The sequence below is a fragment of the Lepidochelys kempii genome, chromosome 22 (assembly GCF_965140285.1).
Source record: "Lepidochelys kempii isolate rLepKem1 chromosome 22, rLepKem1.hap1, whole genome shotgun sequence".
NCBI lineage: Eukaryota > Metazoa > Chordata > Testudines > Cheloniidae > Lepidochelys > Lepidochelys kempii.
Window position 1 is genome coordinate 7178355 of NC_136401.1, and position 5463 is coordinate 7183817.

The following is a 5463-nucleotide window of genomic DNA, read 5'->3' on the forward strand; positions in this document are numbered from 1 at the left end:
TGGAGGAGGAGGCTGGAGCTTGGAGCTGCTGGCAGAGAGGCACTGGATCTTGGCAGAGGCTGGGACAGAAAGTGCTTAGGTGGGAAGCAGGAGATGCCTCTGGTGAGCGAGATGGAAGCAGCTTCCTTCAGCCTGTCCGGCCATTGGGAGACACAGCACAGAAGCTCTAACCCAGCACATGCTTCAGTGGACACAAGTTAATTTGAGGAAGGGAAAAATGTACCAGGTACTTGCCTGGATGCCACTCTAGGTAGAAGCCAGCTCTCCTGAGGGTAAATCTGGTGACCTCCAAACAGAAGCATCCTGTCAACCGAACTGATGCCATTCTGCTACATAAATATGCAGAGACCAGGCAGCAGTGCTCATTCCCATGCCTGGCACAGGGCGCAGCATTGCACAGGCTTCCTGTCTGATGGTGCACTCGAGGGGAGGGGCAGGATGGGGGAGCAATGGGACTAAAGGATCCCCTTGCTTGTGGAACTTCCTGTTCTTCCTTTCATCAAGGTTCCCTGTTAAGGGAACACAGGGCACAGTAATCCTCTGGGAAGGTGTTCTGCAGCAGCCCTAGGACAGCAGTTCTCAATCAGGTGTTCAGGGTCCCCTGGAGGGCCACGAGCAGGTTTCAGGGGGTTCATCAAGCCGAGCCAGTGTTAGACTCCCTGGGGCCTAGGGCAGAAAGCTGAAGCCCCGAGCCCTGCCACCCACGGCTGAAGCCAAAGCCTGAGCAACTTCGCTTTGTGGAACCCCCTGGGACAGTGGGGCAATTGCAGAGGTAATTGCCCTGCTTGCTACCCCCTAACACCAGCCCTGGGCTTTATATGCAGAAAAGGAGCAGTTTTGGAGCATGGCGTTTTTGTAGTGGGGGGGGGGGGGTTCAGAAAGGAAAAGGTTGAGAACCCCTGCTGTAGGAGATTCCACCCATCCACCCGTGCACACAAACTATCAGTTCATATTTCAAGAAAACTACCGTCTCACGGTCTGACTCTGATCAGGCAGGAGGCAAGACCTTTCCCCTTGAGACTCCTCACTAGCTGCTTAGGCCTCGGGACACTCCCGCCTTGTACTACCTCATAGATGGACCTTGTGGGAAACCATAAACTTCACTGGTGGGATATATGCTACCCTAACCTGCTTCACTTCTCTCGGCTATGCCCTCCTCAGACCACCTCCCTCGGTCCCTGGAACACTAGTGTCCAACTCCATCTACTGGCTTTGAGGTAACTCCCAGCCCAGGGTGTGCACAAGCCTGCTCCATCTGTCAGATGGCAACAGGCATACTCCCTCCTCCCCAACCCAGTCCTGCTTCCCTCTCTGCCATACTCTACCCGCCTTCCTTTAAGGCAGCTGCATCATGGGGTAGCAGGTCCCCCATCTCCTTGCTGGACTCTGGATAAGACAGATGGGTTTTGGGCATCACTGTCACACATATCCAAGAAGACAGGTCAGAAGTGAGTAAAGGTAAGAAGACAGGGAAAAAACAGGCTGGAAGAGAGTGAACTTGAAAGTCTAGTTACATTGGCTAAGAGACTGTGTATAGTAATGAGCTCTGAAAACTTCCTATTGTCCTCCCACGGCACCCCATGCTAACAGATAGCTAACTCTGCTATACCCATGTCCTAGACAGCAGTTGAGGCCCCACATTGATACCGCTACAGAAAAGAGTACAGGAACTAGAAAGAAACATCAAGGATAGGCGGGCAGGTAAGATCTCTGAAAGCCAGAGGTCTTGCTGTGGAGAAAAAAGTCCTTGATGCACAGAGGCAGAGAAAGGTTAAATGCAAAAGGCAGAGAGAAAGTGCCGTGTCTCTAGCAGAACATCACAAACACCGTGGCCTGGTCTACACTAAAAAGTTAGGTCAACCCTGCTATGTCGTTCAGGGGGTATGAAAAATCCACACACCTGAGCGAAGTAAAGCCAACCTAAACCCCAGCGTAGACAGAGTTTAGGCAATAGAGTTCTTCCATCACTCTCGAGGAGTGGATCGCCTACCCCAACTGGCGAACTCCTGCTGTTGGCATACGTATAGGCCACACTGAAGCACTACAGTGGTGCAGATTGCAGCTGTGCCCATGTAGCATTTCAAGTGTAGACAAGCCCATACTTCATCATGCAACAACCTGACCCCTAACTAAGGGATGGCTGGGGAGGGAGGAAGAGAGTTTAAGCAGTGTTAACAAAGGAAAGTCTTACTGCTGTCCTTTGTTTAGTGATAACTTTCTAAGGCAAGGGACAGGGCTGAAGGAATCTCTGCAACAGGAGTGGCTGGAAATAACATTTCTATTTGAATGGAAGCTGTGATTTTCACTGAAAGAAGTGAAATAATTTTGAGAAAGCTCCTTACATTGCACAATCCCAGGCTTCAGCCCCACCACCTCATTTATTTTGGATTTATAGTGGTGTCAATTAGAAACCGCCCGGCTGTGTTTACTCCCTTGCCTCCTGTCCCGTTTATTTCGTTACATTAATTTGGCAGATACAGGATCTCCCCAGTTATTGAGAGGTTCATTCTACTGCCCAATTTTATCTTGGGCCTGTGGTGAAAGAATTTTCCTTGACTCACATTTGTCTTCATTAGCCTCCCTATTACAACTTTTCCTCTTAAAGGCATTGGACAGATAAAATGCAAATCAGTCTTACATTCTTTCAGCATGTGGTTTTTAAAGAGTACTCCGAAATTAGTGCCTTATGGACGTTGTTTTATCTGTTGTCCCCTTATAAATATACTAGAGGCCCTAAACACAACAGATTGGTGTTATGGGAGGGGTTGGGATCATTACTGGAGAAGGTTTGGGGTTTTTTTCAGTTAATATATATTAAGATTAGAAACCCATTTTAGCAGTGGGTAAAGGAGCACAAATTGCATCCTATACGTAGAACATTGAAGAGATCAGGAATTTCCTGATCACACCATTACCTGCTGTGCCTTCAACAACATGCAGGTGCCATCCTTCCCTACTAGTTACACAACACCTGTCCAGCTTATCAGTGAAAATTAGGCTAAAGATCCAGCTCAGTATCCATAGTGGGCGGTTAGTTTCTCATTATTTTTGTTTTGCAAAATAGGTTTCATTGATGAATCTTGTGTCACAACCACCCTAGATCTTCTGATTTAGAGTATCTCAGCTACCTAAAAAGCAGATGTGACTTTACCACAGCTTCCCCTAACATCAACAAGACTTCCACAGAGCATTACTCATGTTTAGAAAAAATTAGATAAATTTCAATACAGTAAAAAATTATTAGATGTTTCACCATTCACTACAAATAAAGCCACTTCCCACCAGGATAAAGATATCCCATGTTATTTCCTGGTTTTTAGCTGCGGTCAGATTTAGATATTAACTCAATTTTCTCAGTTGGCCTGAGGATCCAAGGTGGCCATCAGTTGTTGTACACCCATTTGGCTGCTGTATGCTCTAAAGCAGTTTTTTTCAACCTTCTTGATACCAGGGATCAGCTTGCTGCCTTCCTAAACTATGTCAGGGAGATCTCAGGGACCACCACTGGCCCACAGACTGGTCATTGAGAAATGCTCTAGATTGGTGCAGTAACATTAGTTCAGTCTCATTTTCAGAGACTCCAAGGCTAGAAGGGACCACTGTGATCATCTAGCCTCACCTCCTGTAGAACAGGTCATAGAAATCACCCAAAATAATTGCTCAAGATCTTTCAGAAAACCATCCAATTTTGATTTAAAAATGGTCAACGATGGAGAATCCACCACCACCCTTGGTAAATTGTTCTAATGGTTAATTACTCTCACCATTAAAAATTTACACCTTATTTCTAGTCTGAATTGGTCTAGCTTCAACTTTCAGCCATTGGATCATATTATATCTTTCTCTGCTAAACTGAAGAGCCTATTCTTAAATGTGTTCCCCATCTAGAAACTTAATAGACCAGGGGTAGCCAACTGTGGCGTGCAAGCCACATGCAGCTCTTTTACCGTTAAAAGTGCAGCTTGGAAGCCGCCCACATGCCCCCATTCTCCACCTACTGGGGGGACAGAGCTCAGGACCTCTGCCTTGCAGTGCGGTGGTGGAGGGGCTTCTGTCCAGCAGGGAGGGGGATCTTGGTGCTTCCGGCTGCTGGGGCTTGGCGCTTCAACAGGAGTGGAGCTGAAGCCCTGAACCCTGGCTCCCGGCAGGTATGCCCTGGCTGTCAAACTTCTGAAGAGTGTTGTACGCAGCTCGGAAGGCCAGCAAGTTTGGCCACCCCTATTAAACTGTATTCAAGTCACCTCTTAACTTTGCCTCTCTTTTTAGCTTAACAAAGAGAAAGAGCTGAGTTACCAGAATGCATGCTTTCTAATCCTGTAGTCATTCTTATGGCTCTTCTCTGAACCATCTCCAATTTATCAACAGCCTTCCTAAACTATGGACAACAGAACTGGTCACCAGCTATGGACAGCAGCAGCAGTCCCACCAGTGCCAAATATAGAGAGAAAATACCCTCCTTACTTGAGATTCCTGTTTATGGATCCCAGGATCATATTAGCACTTTTGGCTATAGCATCACAGTAGGAGCTTAGCCACCATGACCCCCAAATCTTTTTCAAAGTCACTGCCTCCTAGCATAGAGTCCCCCATGCTATAAGCAAGCCCTATATCCTTTATTCCTAGCTGCACACCATTTAGGCATATATTACTTACTTGTGCCCACTTTACCAAGGGAACCAGATCACTCTCAAACAATCACCTGTCTTCTGCAGTGTTTACCACCAATTTGCATCATCTGCAAACTTTATCAGTGATTGTTTTTGTCTGTCATTGATACAAATACTAAATGGCATAGGGTCAAGAACAGATACCTAGGGGACCCTACTGGAAATACACCTACCTGCTAACTATTCCCCATTTACAGTTACATTTTGAGACCAAGCAGTGACCCAGGTTTTAACCCATGTAATGTGTGCCACATTAATTTTATATCATTCTAGCCTTTTAATCAAAATGTCACATGGTACTAAGTCAATCACCTTTTGGGTGATGCTAATCAGGTGTATGGACTGACCTTGCCAGGAGAAAGCAAACTGGAGGGTTCAAGAAGAGGCTGTTAACACTGAACCATACCACTGATGCATGACAGAGGGAAGTCTGGAACAAGGTGGCTCAGTCAGGTAGAGGCTGCCTACAATGACACAGGCTGGAGGAGATACAGGCTGGAAGGGAAAGGCTTGGTTTTATATGTCAGGGGAGCAGGAGCTGCCACTTCATAGTAGGCAATATGTTCAGTGCCCTCCAGTATAGGAAACCACAAGGAAGTTTACTGCTTGTTTAGATAGGAGGAGAGGTTTCATAGACTTGATCTGAAATTCTAAATGGACAAGGACTGCTGTTTTATAGACTGCTGAGTGTTGATCGACAGCGGCCAAAATGCGTTTCCTGTTTATCAGGGGAAGTGCAGACATCTGGATTGCTGCATCTGGCATCATCAGTGGAAGGGAAAGAAGAAACACACTC